Source organism: Pipistrellus hanaki, assembly GCF_964339955.1.
Source record: "Pipistrellus hanaki genome assembly, chromosome: 1".
Lineage (NCBI taxonomy): Eukaryota > Metazoa > Chordata > Mammalia > Chiroptera > Vespertilionidae > Pipistrellus > Pipistrellus hanaki.
This window is the reverse complement of record NC_140503.1, coordinates 33,277,551-33,286,073: the sequence shown is the minus strand read 5'-3', so window position 1 is coordinate 33,286,073 and position 8,523 is coordinate 33,277,551. Positions and strand designations below refer to the sequence as shown.

Sequence of the window (8,523 nt, the reverse complement as noted above, 5' to 3'; positions counted from 1 at the left end):
ACTTGTATGTGACTAAAAAAGTAAAATTATAGGTACTGTGAGGAGCATGCCCACACCATTCCCTGTCCCTGTCCCTTTCCCTTCCCCACCAGGGCACTTTACCATTTCCTTCCTCACTCCCAAGCTCCAAGGGCCCTTCCTTTACCTCTATAACTTGTTCTTAAGTTCATTTTTTAAAAATATATTTATTGATTTTTTTACAAAGAGGAAGAGAGAGGGATAGAGAGTTAGAAACTTTGATGAGAAAGATACATTAATCAGTTGCCTCTTGCACCCCCCCCCCCCCCACTGGGGTTCTTCCTGCAACCAATGTACATGCCCTTGACTGGAATCGAACCTGGGACCCTTCAGTCTGCAGGCCGATGCTCTATCCACTGAGCCAAACCGGTTCCGGCTTAAGTTCATTTCTTATACAAATTGCTTCTTCCGCCGAAACCGGTTTGGCTCAGTAGATAGAGCATCGGCCTGCAGACTGAAGGGTCCCAGGTTCGATTCCTATCAAGGGCATGTACCTTGGTTGCAGGCATATCCCCAGAAAGGGGTGTGCAAGAGGCAGCTTACCGATGATTCTCTCATCGATGTTTCTAACTATCCCTCTCTCTTCCTCTCTGTAAAAAAATCAATAAAATATATATATTTTTTAAAAATTGCTTCTTCCTCTGTGACTTTATAAATATGTGTTCTCTTAGTGTTTTTTTAAAAAAGGAAAAGTATAAAGACTGTAATATTTAAAATGGAAGGTGCGCCCAATTGGTGTGGCTCAGTGGTTGAGCCAAGAGGTCAATTCCTGGTCAGGTCACATGCCCAAGTTGTTGGCTTAATCTCTAGTAGGAGCTGTGCAGGAGGTAGCCAATCAATGCTTCTCTTTTATTGATGTTTCTATCTCTCCCTCTCTCTAAAAATCAATAAAAACATTTTAAAATATAAATAAAATGGAAGGTGCTGTCTATTAAAATCAAGTACTTTGAGAATTATGGAAATTTCTATTTTAGTATTTCTTTGTGTACTTTTATGGTTGGTTGTTTTGTAGAATTTCTACTTTTCCGATCCTTCACTAAGGAAGATGTTTGTACATATGTTTGCACAGTGATCGGCAAACTCAGTCAACAGAGCCAAATATCAACAGTACAACGATTGAAATTTCTTTAGAGAGCCAAATTTTTAAAACAACTTCTAATACCACTTCAAAATAGACTCAGCCAGGCCGTGGTATTTTGTGGAAAAGCCACACTCAAGGGGCCAAAGAGCCACCTGTGGCTTGTGAGCCACAGTTTGCTGACCACAGTGTTAGCACATACATACTATGTCTTCTATGAAATTTATTTAAATCATTGAAATCTACATGAATTAGGCTATTAATTTGCTTATATACCTTTCTCATAAGTCCTGTAATTTATCATAGCTAGAAGCATTGTGAAAATACACAAAGTATTTTGCCAGAATTCATAATCAACAATTTAATATCTTCAATGTGCCAGGTATTGTGCTAAGGCTCAGGAATCACAATAGTGAACAAGACAGAAAAAGTTCCTGTATTTTCCTGGAATTTATAATCCGTGAGGTAGATGTTAAATCCTTAATCTATGTAATTCTTACTGCAGGTGTGATAAGCATATGAGGTTTTGGCATGCAATGAGGTAGTAATACAGAGCCCAAGTTTGAAGGCAAAGATGGTCTGGGAGGGCTTTGCAGAGAAAGCAGGAGCCCAGTCACAATTATGAATTTGCTAAGCAAATGGGAGGAGAGACAATAGAGAATAAAGTGCTCCAAGGACGGGAAGGAGAAGAAATTGGTAGAATAAGTCAGGACAAAAATAGACCTGAAGCCAGGAGCCAGAACTAGACAGGCATTGCCCAAACCTGCCCTTGCCCACCTCTGTGTTTTGCTCCTTATGTTCCCCCCATAATTCTGATACTTATTTGCCCAGAGCTATTTCAGCAGCTACTTTTTCCATGAAGTTTTGCTGACTTCTCATTATCACCAGAATATCTCCTTCTATTGGGCTCTGATAGCATTTTCTATCTGTATAATTTTCCTTGACAACTTCTCTTGTATTATGCTTGCTTATGCATGTGTCTAATTATCCTACTAGAGGCCCAGTGCATGAAATTCATGCACAAACCAGGGAGGGTGGGGGTTCCTCAGCCCGGCCTATGCCCTTTCTCAGTCTGGGAACCCTCAGTGGATGTCTGACTGATGGCTTCATCTTTTGAACTTCTAAGCAATCAATTGGACATCCTTAGTGCTGCTATGGAGATAGGAGAGGGTCCCGCCACTGCTGCTGCATTCAGCAGCTCTGAGTCCGGCTTCTGGCTGAGCTGTGCTTCCCTTGTGGAAGTGTACTGACCACCACCTGTGTTGAATGTCTGACCCCTGGTGGTCAGTGCATATCATAGCGGCCAGTCATTCCACCCTTCAGGCGATTGGATATTGGCCTTTTATTATATAGGACTAGAGGCCCAGTGCATGAAATTTGTGTAGAGGGAGGTCTCTGAGCCTGGCCTGCACCCTCTCGTGTGCCCTGCCCCCAGCCACTCAGTGCCTGCATATGCAAATTAACCCACCATCTTTGTTGGATTAATTTGCGTACTCACTCCTGATTGGCTGGTGGGCGTCTCGAAGTTATGGTCAATTAGCATGTTACTCTTTTATTAGTGTAGACTAGATGTTTAGTTTCTTACGTCCTCCTTAGTTATAGTTGTATCTCACAAAGTGCTTGGTCCAGCATCTGTCACAGTAAAAATGTCAAAAATTGGTTTACCACCCTAGCCAGTTTTGCTAGGTAGTTAGAGTGTCAGCCTGAACACTGAAGAACTCGTTTCGAGTCTGGTCAAGGGCACATACCTCAGTTGCAGGCTTGATCCCTGGCCCTCTGGCCCATACAGGAGGCAATCAATTGATATGTCTCACATTTATGTTTCTTTCTGTTTCTCCCCTTTCTTCCACTCTCTAAAAATCAATGGGAAACAATATCCTCTTGTGAGGATTAAAAAAAAAAAAATGCACACTCCAAAAACACACACACTATGTTCACTTATGGTAAGAAAAGTTACTTTTGAATTGTTAGTTTCTTTTTTTTTTTTTCTAATGATCCTTATTTAATAGTTCTTTTCACTAAGATTTGAATATACACTTCACCAAAAAAGACTTAATGATGGCAAATAAGTACTTATAGTGTTCATCAAGAGAATGAAAAGACAAGCCATAAACCAGAAAAATATTTGTAAAAGATCTAATAATTATGTTTTAGTCTGTTTGGGCTGCTCTAACAAGAATACTATAAATTGGGGGGCTTATAAACAAACATTTTTTTATAGTTCTGCAGGATGGGAGGCCAGATCAAGGTGCCAGCATAGTCAGGTCAGGGCCTTCTGAGGGAGAAGGGGCTAGCGAGCTCTGCAGGGTTCTCTTCAAAGGGCACTAATCTCAATCATGAGGGCTCCACCCTCATGATGTAATCATCTCTAAAAAGCCCCACCTTCTAATACCATCAATAGGGATTAAGATTTCAGCATAGAAATTGGGGGAGGAGGGGAACAAAATATACAAAACAAACAACAAAAAAATGCAACAATAAGGAATAATACAATTTAAAAATGGGCCAAAGACAGACACTTCACCAAGAAGATAGATGGCAAGTAGGTATGTGAAAAGATGGTCTACATTATATGTCATCAGGAAATTGCAGATTAAAACATACCACTACATACCTATTAGAATGCAAAGATTCAAAACACTAACAATACCAAGTGCTGGTGAGAATGTGAAAAAACAACTCATCTATTGTCAGTGGAATGCAAAAATGGCACAACCAATTCGAAAGACTGGCTGTATTTATTTATTTTTTTATAAAATTAAACATAATCTTAGCATATGACCCAGTAATCATGTGTGTGTGTGTGTGTGTGTGTGTGTGTGTGTGTGTATAAATGAGTTGAAAACGTGTCTACACAAAAACCTACACACACATGTTTACAGCAGCTTTATTCATAGTTACTAAAACTTCGAAGCATCCAAGATGTCCCTTCAGTAAGTGGATGAAAAACGTACATCCAGACAACAGGATATTACCACTAAGAGAAATAAACTATCAAGTCGAGAGAAGACATGGAGGGACTTAAATGCATGTTACTAAGTGAAAGAAGCCAATCTGAAAAGACTAATTACAACATTTTGGCAAAGGCAAAATAATGGAGACAGTACAAAGGTCGGGTTGGGAAAGGGAGAGATTGTATAGATGTAGCAGAGTAAAACTGCTCTGCATAATGTTATTCTGATGGATATATGTGATTATACATTTGTCAAAATATATATATATAAAAGGCTAATAAGCAAAGTACCTTCTCGGGAGTTTGATCATTTGCTATGACGTGCACTGGCCATCGGGGGGTGGCACGGAACGAAAGAAGGCCCTGGCCGGCAGCCTTAAGACATCGGCTGATAGCCTGAAGGCCACAGTCTGCCCTGATCGCTGGCCAGGCCTAGGGACCCTACCTGTGCATGAATTTTGTGTACCGGGCCTCTAGTCATTATATATTGCATAACATCAAGAGTGAACCCTAACGGTCCTTAGCCCAGTGGTTCTCAACCTTTCTAATGCCACGACCCTTTAATATAGTTCCTCATGTTGTGGTGACCCTCAACCATTACATTATTTTTGTTGCTACTTCATAACTATAATTTTGCTACTGTTAATGAATCGTAATGTAAATGTCTGTGTTTTCCGATGGTCTTTCACGACTTACAGGTTGAGATTGGCTGCGGTAGAGCCCAAGACCATGTTATGCAATATATAATGACTTGCTGTAATGCAATATATAATGACTTATGAATCGTAATGTAAACATCTGTGTCTTCCAATGGTCTTAGGCGACTCTGCTAGCAGTTCTCAACCTATGGGTCACGACCAACAGGTTGAGAACTGCTGCTGTAGAGCCTAAGACCATTGGAAAACACAGATATTTACATTATGATTCATTACAGTTATGAAGTAGCAATTTTATGGTTGGGGGTCACCACAACATGAGGAACTGTACTAAAGGGTCATGGCATTAGAAAGGTTGAGAACCACTTTCTAGTTGGTTTGGCTTAGTGTTGACCTGCAGACCAAAGGGTCCCAGGTTCAGTTCTGGTCCAGGGCATGTATCTTGATTGCAGGCTTCTCCTGACTTGGGCCCTGGTCCTTGTCGGGTCTCCTTCAGGAGGCAACCAATTGATGTGGTTCTCTCATATCATTGTTTCTGTCTTTCCCTTTCTCTTCTACTCTCCCTAAAAATGGAAAAATATCCTTGGGTGAAGATTTTTTTTATATATTTTTTTATTGATTTTGTACAGAGAGGAAGGGAGATAGAGAGAAACATCTATGAGAGAGAGTCATCAATCAGCTGCCTCTTGCACACCCCCTACTGGCGACGTGCCCGCAACCAAGGTACATGCCCTTGACCGGAATCGAACCCGGGACCCTTCAGTCCCCAAGCCAACGCTCTATCCATTGAGCCAAACCGGTTTCGGCACGGTGAAGATTTTTTTTTAAAAAGTGAACCCTAATGTAAATTATAGACCTCTGGTGATAATGTCGTGTCAGTGTAGTCTCATTGATTACAAGAAACGTGCACTCTGAGATGGTGGTAGTAGGAGAGGGTGTGTGTGTGGGATCAGTATTAGGGGGCTCTCCATACTTTTTATTGCACCTAAAACTTCTCTAAAGAATAAGCTCTTCCCTTTGCAGCCAGCGTAGGAGCGCCAGTGGTCAAAATGAAGTTCAATCCCTTTGTGACTTCTGACCAGAGCAAGAACTGTAAAGGGCATTTCAATGCACCTTCCACATTCGAAGCAAGATTATGTGGTTTCCTCTTTCCAAAGAGCTGAGACAAAAGTACAATGTTTTCGATCCATGCCCATCCAAAAGGATGATGAAATTCAGGTTGTTCGAGGACATTACAAAGGGCAGAAAACTGGCAAAGTAGTCCAGGTCTACAGGAAGAAACATCTCATCTACATTGAACGAGTGCAACGGGAGAAAGCTAATGGTACAACTGCTCATGTGGGCATTCACCCAGCAAGGTGGTTTTCCCTAGACCGAAGCTGGACAAACACCGCAAAAGGATCCTTGAACGTAAAGGCAAATCTCGCCAAGTAGGACAGGAAAAGGGAAAACATAAGGAAGAAACAATTGTGAAGATGCAGGAATAAAGTAATATTATATACAACTTTCAAAAAAAAAATAAAGACTTTTTAAAAGGTGTTCAATATTAGCCATTAGGAAAATGCAAGATAAAACCACAGTGAAAATCCTCTGTATGCCTAACTGAGGAGGTTGACCATACCAAATGTTGACAATGATAAGGAGGAACTGGAACTCTCATATATTGTTGGTGGGAATGCAAAATTGTTTAATCATTTTGGAAAGATGTTTGACAGTTTGTTTAAAAACTAAACACTCCTAAAACCCTAGATCACCTTCTTGGATTCTTATTACCCAAGTTTAAAAATTAAATAAATAATATAAAAAAATAAATTAAAACTAAACACTCCTACCATATGATGCAGCTATTTCACCTTTAGGAGTGAGTCATTTAAGAGAACGGGAAATATTTTGTCCTTATAAGAACTTGAATGCAAATGTTTATAACAGCTTTATTTGTATAATAATAGCAATAAATGAAGCAAGCAATGTTTCTCAACAGATGAATGGTTAAATACATTGTCTTGTATCCATAAAATGAAATGCTACTTACCAATAAAAATGTACTACTGATAAAACAATACAGATTGCTCTCAAAATAATTATGCTGAGTGAAAGAAGCCAGACAATAAAAGAATACATATTGTGTGATTCCATTTATAATCTAGAAAGTACAAACTAATCTATTGAGACAGAAAGCAGGGGATGGAGAGGAAGAATAGAAGAAGGGACTAAAAAGGGGCCTGAAAAACTTCTGGGGGTGATGGGTATGAATACTATCTTAATTGTGGGGATGGTTTTAGAGATGTATACATATGTCACAATGTATCAAACTGTACACTTTAAAGTGTACGATTTATTGTATATTATATTCCAATAAAGCTGTTTAAAAGAAAGAGCTATTATCCAGCTTAGAACTATGCTTTGGGGACAATTATTAATGTTTTCTCAATTTGAATAATGACCAAAGCTTTTTAGGAAGTCTGACCACCAAATTAGCAAGAGTGGTGTCTATGGTTGAGAAGAAAAATACACACTTACCATAGAAACTGGCCCTCATATTTTTCAGTTACTTTCCCACATTGTCCCTGTGGCAGTTTTATTTGAGTGATCTGTTTATTTTTCATCACTGTACTAATTCCCTGGACACCCACCTTGCTCCAGTTTCCCTGCCCCATCCCTCTCCATGGACCACAGAGAGTCTTTGAGTTCGGTGGAAATAATGGATGGAAGGGGCAGAAAGGCAATAGAGTGGTTTTATTAGAAGATAAGACCAGTCAGCCTAGAAAAATACCCTTTGGAACCAGGCTACATCCATCACTAAGATTCTGAACCCAAAACTCCGAGATCATCAGTAACACTGGATGCTGATGCTGTCCTCTGTTTTAGTGTTTACAACCAGGTTTTGACAATAGCTTGAGTTGCCAACTATAAGACTGAGCTAGGAAGAAAAAACAGAGCAGTGAAGAAAACAATTAACATGCAACAAACATCTGCTGACTCAAACTGTGAGGGCCTGGGCTGCTTCTCAGCCCCGATTGTAGTCACAGCAGTGATGAGCACCTTGCGATGCACACTCTAGCAATATTATTAAGTCGTAAGGAGCAGTTGAATAACAATAAAAAAGTTAAATTATTTCATTCTTTAAGGATATCTAGCTTATGCCTTTCTCTTTGGCTTAGTTTAAACTCAAAACTCTGGTATTTGGGGTAAGGTCTTACCTTCTTTCTGCTGTGTCAATAAGGCAAAGCCTATAGGCTAGCAAGGATCATGGGCCTCAGAGTTGGGTTTGCTATAGGAGCTTTGGCTGTCAGATCAGCTCAGGAAATTAACAGTGGTTGTTTTTTGTTTTTTTGTTTGTTTTTGTTTTTTTCTAGGCTAAATGTTATTGCTTCAAAATCCCCTTTCTTCCTGTTATTGAGCTCAGGAGGCTGTGTACTTTGGGCTGCTGGGTCCTCTCGGGTGATGGGTACCGCTCATGTTCAGGAGCTCCCTGGGCAGTTCTGTAGGAGATGACCAAAGTGTTGCATCAACTTAAAATTCGCAGGTTAGGGAGCACAGTCCTCAGGAGGGAGGGTCCAGTTCTCCAGCTAAACCAGATTGCTGTCACACTGTGCTTTGCCGGATTGGGTAGCACGGTAGGCACCGGGACAGCGGCGGGGTGTGTTGGGTATATGGGGATCCGAATCTGGAGTGTGAACAGAGCTCTGCTGCCGGGTGGCGGTGAGATCTCGCACCCAGGCCCTCTGGGACCCTCGGTGGCCTCCTCCGTCCCACACCTGTGGCCCTGCGCGCTGGAAGCCCAGCCCGCAGGCCGGCGTGGGCGCCGCGCCGACTGA

The 8,523-nt window shown here is 40.9% G+C and overlaps 1 pseudogene across 1 annotated transcript; it reads left to right on the top strand.

Moving 5' to 3' along the window:
- Nucleotides 1–5,045: 5,045 nt before the first annotated feature.
- On the top strand, nt 5,046–6,974 carry LOC311628096 (large ribosomal subunit protein uL24-like; annotated as a pseudogene). The gene has a single exon. The product of its transcript is annotated as a large ribosomal subunit protein uL24-like (transcript).
- The last annotated feature ends 1,549 nt before the right edge of the window (nt 6,975–8,523 follow it).